The 16,956-nt window shown below is 34.1% G+C and overlaps 1 pseudogene; it reads right to left on the minus strand.

Moving 5' to 3' along the window:
- Positions 1–12,587: 12,587 nt before the first annotated feature.
- LOC141812341 (uncharacterized) lies at positions 12,588–13,427 on the minus strand (annotated as a pseudogene).
- Positions 13,428–16,956: the final 3,529 nt, after the last annotated feature.

Consider the following 16,956-nt stretch of genomic DNA (forward strand, 5'->3'; position numbering starts at 1 on the left):
AAGGTAAAGATGATGAAATTTCATCTTATGAAGATAAAATGAATCAAATTATTTTGGTTCCGCCGACCGTGAGAAGGGAAGATCGGCCCCCCGCCTGTTTCCTCCCTCTCTTCCAGTCGCTGGCCACCACTGAGCTTCGGAGCCTTCCTTCACTGCCGGATCTTGCCTCCCATTAACTATCGGAGCCCTTGTGAAGGGCTGCCGCTAGTCACCAAGGAGAAGGGTTTGCTAGAGTTACTATCAGGACATGGAGTTGTTGTCGGGACGTGGAGCTGCTACCAGGACCCAGAGTTGCTGCCGGGACTTACTACCAGAATGTTGGGTTGTTGCTGGGATACGTTGCCAGAAGCTTGGACATTTTCAGAGATTTTCCATCTTTATGGGAAAAGTTTTGGTTGTGTACCTTACATCGTAACTTCATCGGAAATTGGATTGCCGACGATAGTTAAAAAGCCTTGGAAATAAACGCAACATGTGTTATTGCACGTTTCTGATATTAGGATTTTCTCTTGTATCAACCGTTGTTGCTCGATGGCTAGTACCGTAGACAGCGATACGACTTATGACTTAGGAAACCGTCCAGATGAGAACTTGGCGTGGATCATCGATAGAAGTGGATTTCGACAGAGTCGCTTGATTAATGTCATTTCCACTGAGTGTCATACGTCAGGTATATGTAGAATAAAATTGTTATTCTAAAATTTTAATTTCTCAACTATGCCATGTACATGTTGTATCTTACATGCGTATGTTACGAGTGTTGTAATAATTAGATTTTATTATTATCTTTTTTTTTGCTGTGCATGTTTTTGAAACGTATAAACACGCGCAATGCACTAGGCCGATCCCAACATACTTGAGGCAGAAGTCTCACTTCTCTTCTTTTTAACTTCCTTTAGATACAGTTTGTAGCTTCTCTTCCAATGTCTAGTCTCACCACAGTGGGAGCAGATTCCTTCCTTAGACACCCTGCCTTTAGGTTTCAATGCATAAGATTAGAGTTTGCCTTTGGCTTGGGTCTTACCATTAACTTTGGGAGCTGCCGTTTGCTTTTGCCCTTTTGCACCATCAATATGATACTAGGCTTAGTCTTCTTAAGATTGAATTTAACAGTTCTCAACATGCTTAACATCTCAGGTAACGACTTGTTAATTTCATTCATATTATAGTACATGACAAATTGACTATAGCCTTTTCGCAATGATTGTTGAATAAAGTTAGTGGCTAATTCTTGACCCAATGGAAATCTCAATCTTTTAAGGTTCTCAACGTACTTAATCATTTTAATTACATAAGTTCCTACGGGACTTCTTTCTTGCATCTTGCATTGAAATAGAGTTTTAGATATCTCAAATCTCTCGTGTCTTGCCTGCTCCTGATATAGTTGTCTAAGATATTCAACCATATCGTGAGCATCCATGTTCTTATGTTGCTTCTGAAGCTTATAGTTCATGGTGACAAGCATAAGGCATGACATATCCAATGCATTATTTTGATGCTTCTTATAAGCATCCTTATTAGCACGAGTAGCATTAGTGGCGGGTGCTTCAGGAATAGGTTGCTCTAAGACGTACAATTTTTATTTTTACTTGAGAATAATTCTCAAGTTTCTATACCAATCTAGAAAATTATCTCTATTGAGTTTGTCCTTATCAAGGATAGATCGCAGAGAGAGATTATTAGACGTATTTGATGATATGGTGATCTACAATAAAGAAATACAAAAATAAGTACCATATTTAAATCATTTAATTAAGTCTTTAATTAAATGATTCTCCCACTGAACTATAAAACTTGGTAGGAGCAAGTCATGGATGTAGACAACCAGAGTTTACCCACACTACTAGCTCCAAACCCAATAGCAATGACATTTAAGTGGGACAAGATCCATATTATACCTCATCTTAAGTTAGCTTTGACTAATTGTCCAAGACTCGTATAATTTAGATAGGGAACGTGTACCAATTACATCGTATGCAATTCTTATATAGTTAGGTGAACAAGACTATTTGTTCATTTGCCTAATGCATGGGACAGTTCTCAATCCAATTGAGGTAACTTAGTTAAATCTCACCCAAAGTTTAATATTTAAGCATCACAATTGTCCTATCTCACTCTACTAAGATAAATTAAGTCACTTTGCTTTGGACAAACATATCTACAATTGATCAAGATAAAAGTGAGTACCAAACTTTAGTAGACATATAAAAATGACCTAATTATCATGATACTACTAATTAAACATGCATCACATACAAACATGCATTACATCAACATATATGCATAATTAGAAACATGATATAGTTATGGCCCGTCTACTATGATCTTCTCAAGCCAATAACAAGATCGAAAGGTCAACGTAGGAAATTGCATCTTCTCCAAGTGCTTCCTTGTTTGTCGTGTGTTGTTGGCCTCCTCTCTTTCCATTGTCGTCTAGTAAACTAGTACTATTCTTAATTGTACATTACGAATTTAAAGAAACCTCGATTTACATTTGAGGGGAGTCTAATTTTACAACTAAAAGCATAAAAGTAAAATGCACGACATGTAGGCCGTATTATAAATTACAACATACACATACATAATCCAATCACATTGTGTAAAAAGGGCTATAATCATGTATCATGGCATACATCATTCATAATAGATGTTAACCATGCACTATAGCATGCTTTTATTATAATTCTAAACAACGATTTATGAGCTGCAACCTTATGGCTGCCCATAAGGTCATGAAAGATTTGTCGAACGAAATCAAACTATAGCAAACATTCATATTATGTATGAAGATGCTACAATCCTTTAGTTTGATTAATACAAACTATTTACTTAATAAAATCACTCATACAATCATGCAAATTATAATAAACACATGCTTGTTATCTATATCACATATGAAACAAAACTAAAATGATGTATATGTATTCGCAAGCGGCTTTGATACCATTATAGGGATCTTATGCGAAAAATAAAAAAAATACAGCAGAAAAATCAATCCCTCGAGATCCATGCAAATATAATATACATGTTTGTTATCTAGTTGTCACATTTATTGTGTGAACGTAATAATCCTATCAGCAATTTTGATTCGACAGATCTTAGCATGATCAGAATGGTCGCGCCTCTTTGACATCTACATAAACATGCCCTTCGTTCATCACACTAACTCAGCCTTGAAAGAAGAACCACCTTCGTTGTGCTAGCAACTTGGATGGTTTTTCTAAGAGGAGAAGAGAAGATTAGAAAATGATCATCCACCAATTCATAAAAAATGACCTTTGTACTCATCTAATGAATATAAATGATCATCTAATGAATACAAAGGGTCATCCAATGAATACAAAAGATTTTTGCCTTTTGCTATCCTTTTCATCAATGCTCTATTAATCTCTATTAATAGACATTAATCCTCTTTAGTGGTTGAGTCTAATCCATTGAGTCCAATTTGGATTAGACTCAATCCAATATCCAATAATTGGATTCATTTGAGTCTAACTTGGATTAGACTTAATCTTATAATCTTAGGGTTCATCATATTTTAGTCAAACTAAAATAAACTCATCTCCAAATCAATATGTTCTTTATGTGTGATCGAATACATAAGCAATGAGTGACATCTAGTAATACATCATTGCTACCCAAGTGATAAGAATGTTGAGATTTAACCTAACCTTTCTGTGTTTATTATTTTGTATAACTTGGTCCTTCTATTCTCAATATCTAGATTGATCCATGAGACATAAACCGTGTCATCCCCTTATCAATCTTTGTGTTTCTTGATTTCCAAGTAAACTCACTTAATCAAATAAGCTCAATATCTTATATTGACTTATTTGAGCATGATCAAGCATTTTAGTAGTCCTACTTAATCAAGGGGCTCATAGATATCACTTCCATCATATGAAAGAGATAGATCTGATCTACATTACTGACATCCCTCCGCATAACTTATTGCATATCCACTTTATAGTCCACCTTATTATAGGTGACGTTTGTCGATACTAAAGTATACAACTCCTTATGTAGGGAATCCATAATGACTCAGATTTTAAGGACTATTTATACTAATAGTCACTATGAAAATGTTTATGACACTCATATAACAATTCTTGAAATATTCTCATGACGGATTAATTTAGTACATATTCTCTAATATATACTCATGTGTCAACTTGATATCTTATATCCATGACTTGTGAGATTAAGTCATCAGATGATCTGCATGTTAGTCCTAACGCATTAATATTGCCCTTGTATATTAAAGCTTGACTAGAAATAGTTAAGAGTAGTGTTCTATATATATCTACAGTATCCTACTATCAATTCAATCAATTGATATGCTATAAACTAGAACCTACTACTCATAGGACATTATTATACTTATTCATCTAGCACAAATTTAAAGTAAATATAATAATCATAAATTTTATTTTTTATTAATGAAATATAATATAAAAATTTCCTTATCAATAATCTCATAATTGACTCTAAAAGCTAACACTAACAGAGGGGTCAAGAGCTCAAAAAATCTAAGAATAGTGAGTCTGGGAACTGATCTCATCCTTAGCATAGTAAACAACATTTACTTGTAGAACTCCTAATGTGCTAATGTGTTGACCTAGCCAGAAGTGTCCACCATCTTGAAGAAATTAGGAAGTTTAAGTTATCCAAATTGAAATGATTGAGCATATTCCATAGGGACATTCCTTATATTTTTTTTACCCCCGAGACTACGATACAATAGTAAGATATTTCCATAGTTAATTAGACATTCATGAGTCAATTCTTAACTACACATACTGTGGATTAATTACCTCTAATAAGAAGACAATCTTGGAATGCTGACTATAGAGCGACGCATTAGTTGCACTTTGAGATTTATCTTGGTGATCGATGAAAAAATTCTATGGAGTTGTATCGGTCACTTCCAAGTTTAATCAATTTCAAAAAATTGAATATTTGAATTAGAAAAAAAATATCAAATTTCTTTCCTCCATCACTATTTAATTTATGAGGAAATTTCAATGGCAAATCAATGGAGTTCCTTGTATGAGTAGCAAAAGAGAAGTGTCCACAAATTCCTCATCTTTCTTTGTACTTGTGACATAATCCTTCCATAAGAATACACATTACATATTAGTAGATATTTCATAGAAAAATAAAAATAAAAATGGTTTATTTAAAACTTTCAATTGTGTCAAAAAAATGATACTTTGTAACTAAATATTTGTTACTTATTGAGTTGTCTCAATAATCAAGTTTGAAATACTAAGCATAGAAAGCATCTACAATAATGATTGACCACGACAACTTTGTCCATAGTTAGAAATCGAGACTAATTTTAAATAATATTGTAAAAGACAACAATGCTAGGGTGGACTCTCTTGATTTTATTGTAGATGGGGTCTTTTACAATAAGGATAGTGACAAAATATTGCTTCATAAGGTGGACACTATTATTAAGATGACTTTACAATGGGCCACTATCTCTAATCGACTCCTTTCCTCTTTTTCACCTTCCCTAGTCTCTTCGACCTGACCACCACTTAGCTCTTTTTCTCCTTTCTAGTAGTTAGGTTTCGTAGCTAAGTTTAGAGGTATCGACCGATTTCAATCTAAATATGAATTCAATCCAAAATTTTAAAAACCTGAATAATTCAGAATTTTTTTACTATTTTTCTATAATTCTTCATTTTTAACTAAATATTTTATCATTGTCATATTAATATTACATAAGCATCTTAATTTTCAAAATAAAATTTGATTTAACTCCCAAAAAATCTCCTAAACCTTAAATCTGAATCAAATTGAACCCAATCCAAATTTAATCCAATCTAAAACCTCAATCCAAAACTTGAACTTCATTTTTTTTGTTAGATCATGATTTGAGACCTTATTCATGTGGAGTTATTTTATAAATAATTTTGAACCTTAAGTTTGGAACTAGATCCGAACCGAATCCAATCCAAATTTAATCCAATCCAAAACCTCAACTCGAATTCGAAAACCCTCAATTGTAATCTGATTTTTTTTATTGGGTTGAATCAGATTGACAGATCAAATTCATTTTTGACACCCCTAGCTATATCAATGATTCTATGTCAACTTCCATTCTGAGGTTGTCATGGTTTGAGACCTTATTCATGTGGAGTTATTTTATAAATAATTTTGCTATAAATGAACACAATATTAATGAACAAGATGGACATTCAATGAGATTCAAAGACACAGACTTCATGGACATTTTCTTTGTTCTTTAAGTTAAAATCAAATTGATCAAATATATTAAAATAAGGAAATCCTAAAAATATATTGGCACATTGTACGAGATTGTCATGTGCACTCATTGTCGACACCAATGAGTTGTGCACATTATTTATGATGATTTAATCAATGCTCGTGCACAGGATCAAAACAATTTTTTTGAACTTCTTTAAAAATTGTGCACTAAGTTACTTAATTCTTACAGCCTTTAAGAAACTCATTTAAAGAGTTTTGATCCCTTTGTTAGAATGATAAAATTTCAACATTGTCTTGACACTTAATATGCTTAGGCATCTACCAATGTTTGTTTGGATGAATTTAAATAGAATTGATGATTAATGTAACCCTATATTTATATGAAAAGTTTTAGTTATTATGTTTGAAGTATATATATATATATATATATAATTATTTTAATATAAGTCACACTAACATTTTTTTTCTAAAATTCATCATATAATTTGCTTTGATATTCTATCATAAGTTTTTTCTAGGTCGACAAATATCATATGTAAGTTGCTTTTGTTTATGAAACTTTTCAATTAGTTGCTTGAAAAGATATATAACTTTTAATGTCAATCTTTCAAGTATAAATCTAAATTGATTTTTGATCACTGTGATCTTCTTACTTAGTCTTTTTTATTGTTCTTTCTTAAAATTTCATTGTATAGCTCATTAGCTTAATACTACTATAATTCTCACAATTTTATATGTTTCATTTTGTATTTATATTGGGAGGACTAGAGTATTTATCCTCTAATGATTAGTCTTTTCTTATTTTCAATATCCTGTTGAGTAATTTTATAAGTCTTTAATATCTTATTTTCTTAGATACTTTCGTACCTTGATTGAAATATCATCTGATCTAATTACTTTTTCATTTTGCATCACATTTAAAGTCTATCTAATTTTTGAAGATTAAATTTTATAACAAAAATTTAAATTTTATACTCCTTTGACCTACTTAAATTATCTGAATTTAGTTGGTCATCTAAAACTTAATTAAAAAATTAATAAAAATACTTCTTCTTCGCTCTTTTATTTTCTTATTATTCACTGGTATCATATTGTAGTCATCTTTAATGCATTTTTTAGATAAGATTTCTTATCTTCCTCTCTCTCATTTTAGTTATATTGGACAATATTCCACAATCTTATTAGAGATATTTGTCAGAGTTATAGAGAATTTATTGAATTTCAAATTTATTGAAATAAAATTCAGACTTATTTATCGAGATGACTTAAGCTAATAATCTCAAGTTGCCAAGCAAGGAAGGATGAGTTGCCTTGTATTGTCGAGCTGACTAGAGCTACAGAGTTGGCCTAATGCTCAAGCTGCCGAGTGCCTTAGCTGGTAGAGTGTTGCTAGATCCGAGCGACCCAAGTGCTTCTCGAGCTTGAGTGGGAAGCCGAGTGCCGAGTTAGGACATCGAGTGCTCTTGAGTGGGGCGTTGATGTTATATTTGGAAAATGTCCTAAGGCAATCGCCTTATGATTGTACTGTTTATTGAATAAGTAGAAATTCACTGTTTAAGTGCATATTTTTATATGTTTGATTGGATCTTAAACTTGTTCATTGAATGTCTACAATACATTTCATAGCATGAGAGAATTTGTGATTGGATCACAAACTGTGAGTTTCTCTACATGTGTAATTATGAAAGTATTGAAACTATCCCTAGTCGATGAATTGATGAACACAGACGTTATCGATTCTGTTGAGACTAACATGTTTATACTCCTTGGTTTACCAAGCAGTGACTCTCACTAGCTGGAGACATTGGATGTTGAGAGTTAAACGTGGATGCTAGTTAAAGGTAATTAGTTCATTGGAATGACCTGCCGTGAGACTTCATGTGATTCTTTCTGTATGTCAATAAAGATCTCAGTGCAGCTTAAGTGCGAGTTTCCTTAGACTTGCAGTATTCAAGTCATCTTGGTCGCAGAAGCTTATACTTTAACATCTTAAGCAAGCATCTCCAAGGAGGTGTGGACTTGAGATGATTGGGTATAAGTTGAAGTACCCGAAGGTGTTTGAATAACCCACAGAGGATTTACCGCTCTTTGTAAAAGAGACATATACCCTACGGCGCTTATTTGGATTGTTACTGAAAGTCTTTGGCCAAAACAATACATGCCAAGAATGTGGTATTCTTAAACACGTGTATGAGTAACTTGAATCCACAGGACAAGAAAGCAAGCTTAGGCTAGATGTGACATAGCCAGCCTAGTAGGGGCTGACACACACAGACCATGTCTTGAACCAAGCGGGTATAAGATGGTGAAAGGAACAAGGCACGTTTCATTAAAGCTACTGAAGGGTTTAGAATTTGTTCTGAAATTAATTATTGATTTTTCGGTCAATTGGGGATCATGATGTACTACTAGGTGCCACTCATGATCAATCTAAAATTAAGGATTAATTACAGACGACCAATATAACCGAAAACCTAGTGGGTCACATGTACTACAAGTTTCTTCGAAGGACTTAAAACGAGTTTGAGAATTAGATTCTCAGAACAAGAGAAATCCGATTAGACCGAACAAAAGAAAATGATGAATTCGTCTTATGAAGACGGATTAAACAAAATCAGAAATGTTCTGGTTGTTGAACCAGACAAATCGATTTTGAACCACAGATTGAACCAACTTGGTTTGATTCGTTAGGAAGGTATTTTGGCCAAATGGAAGGCATGACGGACTTTGTCTTGAGAAGACGAAACAAACGAAACTTATTTGGGTCAAATCGAAATTCGTTTGGTTGCTAAATTAAATATTTTGGTTGTGAACCAAAATTGAACCGAACTGGACTTGATTCGAGTTGAACCAAATTATGCAAATCCTAAAGCATTGAACCGCAAGGAAAACCCTAAACCGGTTCAAGCCTACCCGGTTCGCCCCCCTTCCTTCCTCAATCGCGCGGGCGCGCAATACCTCCTCCAGCCCGACGCCGACAGCAAAGAAAGGAAGGAGATCTTTGTGGTTGCCGGATCTCGCACAAAGGAAGTCGTAGATCTTCTCCTCCAGCCCTCACGCACACGAAGAAGGAAAGAAATTCCTTGATTGCTGCTGCTAGTGCGAGAAAGGAAGGAGATTTGATCTCCTTCCCTAATCTGCCGACGAGCAAAAGAAGAAAGAGATCCGGTGATCTCAAGCTTTAGGCTTTAAAGGAAGTTTAGCGGCAGCTCGAATAGGGTATGAGAGCTCTGTTATTGCCTCTTTTCTTGCCGCCCCTTCCTGCCCTGCTTCTGCCCGTTCACGCGAGAAGAAGAGCTTATTGGTTTCTTGTTTTTCCGGCCGCCGGAAAACCACCTCAGTCGGAGCTTCCTAGTGTGGTCGCTGTTGCTTGTTGCCAGTCCCCTTTTGTTTGCTACCGATCTCGATTGCTCACTGATCGAATTGCTGCCGACTAGCCAAGGAATTGCTGCCCTGTTGTGTTTGCTGCCACTTCGTGTTTTGCTGCAGGAGCTCGTGTTTTGCTGTCTGAGTCCGAAGTTTAGGAAGACTTCATCGTCACTGGAAAGGTTCCAGCATCATGCTTTTGAGAGATCATCGAAAATTAGATTACCAACGATCATTAGAAAATCTCAAAAATGAAAGCAACGTGTGTTGTTGTACGTTTCCGATATTAGGGTATTTTTCTGTATCGACCGTTGTTGATTCATGACTAGTACTGCGACCAGCAATACGACTCATGCTTGAGAAGCCGTCCCGACAAAACTTGGCATGGATCACCGATAGAGACAGACTTCGAGGAAGCTATTCAGTTCATGCCATTTTTGCTAAGCGTCATACGTCAGGTATACGTAGAATAAATTTATTATTCTAAAATTTTAATTTCTCAGCTATTACACAAACTCTATTGAATCTTGCATGCGTGGTTGCGAATGTTGTAATAATTTAGATTATTTTATTTTTCTTCCGCTGTATACGTTTTTGAAATGAATAAACACGCACAACGCACTAGGTCGATCCCAACAGTCGAATGCTCCCGTTGAGTGCTATCAAGTCCAAGTCCGAGTCAGGAATTCGAGTGCTAAGTCGCCTGACTGTTGAGTCTAAATGGGTCGCAATTGCCTAAGCGCTAAGTTGAGAGACCAAATCGCCCAACTATTGACTCCAAGTAGGAAAGAGAGAAATCAAGGCTTGTGTTCGATACAATTTTTTAAAATAGATTCGTCTTCTCTGATTGTGCTTCGAAATCACGTTGGACATTTGTTCTGAGGATACAATGATAAAATCATGTACACAACCAAGCACTAATTGTTCGTGGAGATCTAAGTTAGTACTCGAACGCTATCACTAATAGAAACATCGAGCGGAGTGCATGATAGAGAGAGAACGAGGGGAACGAAAAGTGAAAGGATTTTGCGTCTCTTTTGTTTATGCGTTTGCTCCTCTACTAAAGGTCACGACTTCCTTGTATAGGAATTCCATCCCTTAGTTGCAATGAATCTGTCGTTTTTGTTTGGGTGAATCCTCCATTACACACTTGAGCACATTGCAAAAAGAGGATTCGGGTGGCAAAACATTGGTTGATATCGGTCTAGTATTCAATATACATAGTCGTGCTAACACATGAGTCATCTCAGTTCAGTGCAATTCAGGCCCTAGATTTGCATTCCCTACGGACCCATATCTGAGAAAAAGTCTCTCCCCATATGTATTCATAATATTCATTGGGTGATTCAATATAAACCAGCCATAAAACTATAAAATTTTCAATGTGTGATCTCATTAATAATGAAATCTCTTTTTCATTCACATTTATCCAATAAGTTATTCTATAAATGTTATTTTCTCTTTTTTTATATCCATTTATATCAATATAAGTATTTAAAATTTTAATTCTTAATTTCACTCACGCTTCCATGACCTCTATTTGGCTAATATAAATTTACAAGAGTTTTACTTATTTAATACTCTTTTATGTAGATTTTTTTCTTGCTTTTAATAACTCAGTATCAATCAATAATTAAATAAAAATTTATTTAATTTATTTTCTAAGTGTTTATTAAAAATGAATTCATATATTTTACTAGTATAATTATTTTTCATTTAACTTAATTATTGAATTAGATAAATCACTTGAATTGAAAATGTTGAAAAAATAAAATATAAAGAAAAATAATAATTATTTAAATTAATTTTGGCACATATCGTATACATTTATGATAGAATGTGAATGCATATGTGCCCCGAGGCATAGTTGAGTTGGTTACAACGCAATCGACTTGTAGAAGAGGGCAAGAGTTCGAATCCTGGCGAAGTTGGTGAAGCTAGGTAATATCCTCCTGCGTTGTGACCAACTGCAGTTTCTTGATTTATCTCCTCACAAATGGTCGTGGGGCCGATTATGTGGGACCGCTAAGATGACGGATTCTACCTTTTTACAGAAGAGTGTGAATGCATAAGTGCTAAAATGACATCTCCACAGGTTGGCATATATGATTTCTATATGAATGTTATTATTAATAGATTTATGATCGATTTTCAATGGGTATAAAATACTTCATTAGTTGTCTCATCCTCTTGTAAGTGTTACTGTTACTATTAACCCTTTCAAGAAGTGTGAGGTCATCTTGAAGAGGCCACTGAGATAACGATTTATCTTTTACAATAAGTGCTAAAAGGGCACTATACCATTTATGCAGAAATGACACCACATAAGAAAGTACTGATGTCAATCAACATAATATTTCAATAATCCACTTCAATCATATTATCCAATATGATAGGAACTTTTAAATTATGATTAAAATAAATATTAATAAGTTAGCAAATTTTAAAAATATTAACATTTCATTTATTTGTTGAAAATAATTTGTTTGTAGAAAATATTCTTTTAAGATTTTTTTTAGAGAAAGTAAATTATTTTTTGTTTGTGTGTGTTTGGGACACAGAAAAAAATCTCCCTAAATCCTAAATTGGGTTTGTCAACCTAACTAAGTTTGGCCAACTATTTTTAAATTATCCAGCCTAATTGACATGACCAACTTGCATATACTAATCAATTTGACTAATTCTCTTGGAACCAATCAATCTGATCAAACTAGACCGACTACCTCATCTAGTCTGACTAATATGCCTAGATCAATTGGCTTGTATGGCCCAATTGACCTATTGAGATTGATTGTCATGTTTTGATCGATCAACCCATATGGCATACCTGAATGGAATGTCTCATCTAGCCCAACCGATCCATCCAAGTTGATTGGTCTTGCCTAAACTAATCACGCTGACTAAAGTGATCTTGTTGATTAATCTGCTTCGATTGACAAACCTATTCAATTTGACTAGATTGACTGAACTAATTAGCTTGCTTAGCCTAGCTTGGCCGGACACATCTTACTCAACTTGCACATTAAATATGTTGCAATATGTTGATCTTACTTTTTAATTTACTCATTCATCTTTTCTAACTTTGCTTTCTATTTCATTACTAGTTGATTGCATGTGTCACGGCTAGGAACTACTCCCCATAAATCAAATGAGCTAACACCATCACCAAGCATACACACTCATCAAGTCTATCCGATATAATGATTTGAGCAAATATATCATTCTGACTCACTTGATCATTACAATTTTTAGGAAATTGATTTACTAGTTCTTTTATTGCAGCCTTATCAACATATGACATATTAATATTTATTTAATACATAATAATAATTAAAAAATACTTTAAATTAATATAATTAAAGAGTATAAAACATAGTTTACCAATCTTTCTTCTACAATATTACTTGAGGGACTTCCATCGGCATGAGCAAAATAGACATGAAGTAATTCAAGTCATGTTAGAGGATGCCCCTTTTCGTTTACATGAAAATATATTTGGTAACTAGTTTCTACATTCAAACACATATAAAATTATAACATGAATAAAAAGAATTATCAATTTTTATTGTACTTGAGCAAAAGATGTCCTTCCAGTGGTCTGATTTATTATCTTTGCATTCTAGCATCTTTATTTTTTTCACTTCTTTTCTAATATATTAAATTATATATAATACATAAAATAAAAGTCTATTAATATTTGCATCAAATTATATATTCTAAATAAATAAAATATTATATACATTTGATTTTTTATTTTAAAAAGTAATTAGTCTCATATATTATTCAGCATGAGCTCTTTCATCTCTTTGTTATAAAAGAATTTAAATTGATAATTTAGGATCATAGTACTTTCTTTTTAGTTCAGACTTCTAATTTCTCAAATTTTTTTGCTATTAAGTATTGTTGGGATATATACTATAAGCCTAGCTTTTTGTTTAAACATCTATTTTACAATAATATTGAATTGAGAGTCACTTTGATCAAATATTTGTATTTTATATTCTGATATATGTTAATACAGTTGTCCACTTAATTTATATTGTAGATAACATGGTGTGTGGTATCACACAGAAGATCATGTTATCAGTTCCTTATAAATTATAAATAGTATCTCACAACCAAGATGGACTTGGACAACCATTGGAATGGTTGTAGTGTAATTGGTATTAGTTTATTTTGACTATAAAATTACACTAGTACACTTTATGTGTATTGAGCAGGACCATTTAAGGCCGTTCGATTTATACTGACTATATAATCGAACTAGACCTCTGTTATTATAGATGTGCATGCTCTTAATCCCTATATAATAACAAGCACATATACTTAGTATTTATTTCTTTAATTCATCAAAGGGTGAGATTTATTCATTAAATCAAAAGGCCCCATGAGTTGGGAGATAATGTTATGTATATGGTGTGTTGTTGATTATAGAAGGAATCTGTGTCCTAATATTTAGGCTGATGATGTCCCCTTGAGGAGCTCATAACAATTATCATGTAAATCCTACAGGTGGACTTAGTCCGCATGATAATAAAGTTGAGTGGTACTACTCTTGGATTCAGAAGTTAATTAATTGAGTTGTCAGTAATTCAATTAATTGACGGACATACGATATCTTAAACACAGGAAGATTAATGCACTCATGATAAGAAGGAGCTCATATTAGTAATATAGAATTGGTGCGGTAGTTCAATAATAACCCTTTAATGGTATGAGTTATTATTGATGGACTTGAGTTGGGTGTTCAGGGAGACACACAGGAAGCCCAAGCCCATCAGGAGGCCTAAATCAATTTCTCTTCTAGGTCCCTGTTGTAGCCTCTGGATTAAGTCTCGTATCCACCCATGAGATTCTGTTAGAATTCTGTTAAGAATTCGGTTAGAATTCTATCTAGAATTCTATTAAGAATTTAGTTAACAGAATTCGGATTAATTCTAAATAGAATTATGTTAATTTTGTTATCCAACAAAATTTTATTAAATTTTATTATCCAATAAAATTTTGTTAAAATTTTACTATCCAACAAAATTATATAAATTTTGTTATACAACAAAATTATGCTAATTCCATTATTTTTTCCTAAAATTTCTATAATGGCAAAGTTATAAAAGGGGAGGATAGGGAGAGATAAAAACACAACTTCTATTTGCTTCTAAACCCATTAGGGCTAGCGGCACAAAGACAATACTCATCCCAATAATCTCCCACTTATACTAAAAGACTATATTGCCATAAACGCTGTCATACATCTGATTCTCCATCCCCTCAACATACCTATCAAAAGGCTTTTGCTGGAAGGTCCTTCATGAAAGGATCTGTCAGGTTATCTACTGATGTGATCTTGGCGACAACAACTTTTCCTTGCTTTACAATGTCTCGTATTAGGTGATACATGCGCTCGATGTGTTTACTTGCTTATGGGCTCATGGTTCCTTCGAGTTTGCTACTACACCACTGTTATCACAACAAAATTGTGATAACTTTTGTTATACAACAAAATTATGCTAATTCCATTATTTTTTCCTAAAATTTCTATGATGGCAAAGCTATAAAAGGGGAGGATAGGGAGAGGCAAAAACACAACTTCTATTTGCTTCTAAATCCATTAGGGCCGGCGGCACAAAGACAATACTCATCCCAACAATCTCCCACTTATACTAAAAGACTATGTTGCCATAAACGCTGCCATACATCTGATTTCCATCCCCTCAACATACCTATAAAAAACTTTCGCTGGAAGGACCTTCATGAAAGGATATCTGCAAATTTGTGGGTTCAGGAAAAATGTGGAATGCACGAAGTTGGATGTATAATAAGAATTTACCTTGATAAAGTACGAGAACATCTGTGTAGATTTGGTTTCACACCAAATTATTATAATTGGACTTCTCATGGTGAACCGTTCATATCTGATGCGGAGTATGAGCAAAATATTCAGTACTCAGCCATGGGGCATCAGAGTTACTATGAGAATTTGAATCCATATCAGAGGATGGTAACAGATGCAGCGGCCCAGAATTTATTTACTGAACAACCTTCTAGTCTTCCTCCATATCATAGTGGTCCAAGTTATAGTCATCCTCCAATGGTCGAACAAATGTATGCTCCTTATGCTTATGTATCACCGTCGGAGGCGACACAATTACCAGGAGATGGTGATAATTTGAATAATCAATCATATCTCAAATTTCAAGAATTATTGAGTGCTGCAGATGAACCATTGTGGGCTGGCTGTGACAATCACAGTAAACTCTCTGTTACAACAAGAATGTTGAATATCAAAGCAGAACACAATGTGTCTGAAGATTGTTTTAATAACATTCTTCAAGTTATGGGAGAGACATTGCCACGTGACCACATAATGCCCAACGATTATTATGATATGAAGAAACTCGTCAAAGACTTAGGTCTTCCAGTGGAAAGAATTGATGTTTGTAGAGATGGGTGTATGTTATATTGGGGCGATGATGAAAATGCAGAAGTTTGTAAATTTTGTAATCAAGATAGATACAAGCCTACCAAAAGGAGTCAACAACAGTGGAAAAATTTTGATAGAACATATCCTGACTTTGCGAGGGAGACTCGGAACATTCGATTAGGTCTCTGTGCTGATGGATTTGCTCCATTTGGTAAATCAGGAAGAACTTATTCTTGTTGGCCAATTATTATAACTCCGTATAATCTTCCACCTGACATGTGCATGAAAACAATTTTTTGATTAATTGAGGATCATGATGTACTACTAGGTGTTACTCATGATCGTTCCGTAATTAATGGTCAATTATAGACGATTAACATAATCGAAAATCTATTGGGTCACACACATTAGAAGTTTTTTGAAGGACTTTAAATGAGTTTGAGAATTTGATTCTCAGATAGAGAGAATGTTAGTTTGGTTGGGCCAAACAACAAGCAAAATTGATTTGGTTTAAATCAGAGAAGACTTGGTTTTTGAACCGAGTAATTTGATGTTGAACCAACTTGGTTTGGTTTATAATGAAAATTATTTTGGAAAAATAAAAGGGATGTGAAGATTTGTCTTATGAAGATGAATCAAACAATACTAGTTTGGATCAAAGCGAAGATCGTTTGGTCATTGAACCAAGCGAACCAAAAGCGAATCGGTCTGCTACAGTAGGCCAGGTCCGGTTCAGCCCAGACCCGGTTCAACCCTAACCGGTTCAACCATAAAAACCTAGTTTTTTTCTTTTTTCTCCCGACCCAACCCAACCCACACTCGTGATTTCTGGCATGCCAGTTCTTCTTCTCGTGCGACGCTCGCGTCCGACGGAATGGACGAACGAATTCACCATGTTTCTGGCTCCACCGCCGCCTTCCTTGCGCTCG

This window comes from Curcuma longa, chromosome 18, assembly GCF_044706935.1.
Source record: "Curcuma longa cultivar G26 ecotype Majalengka, Jawa Barat chromosome 18, ITB_CL_G26_1.1, whole genome shotgun sequence".
NCBI classification, from domain to species: domain Eukaryota; kingdom Viridiplantae; phylum Streptophyta; class Magnoliopsida; order Zingiberales; family Zingiberaceae; genus Curcuma; species Curcuma longa.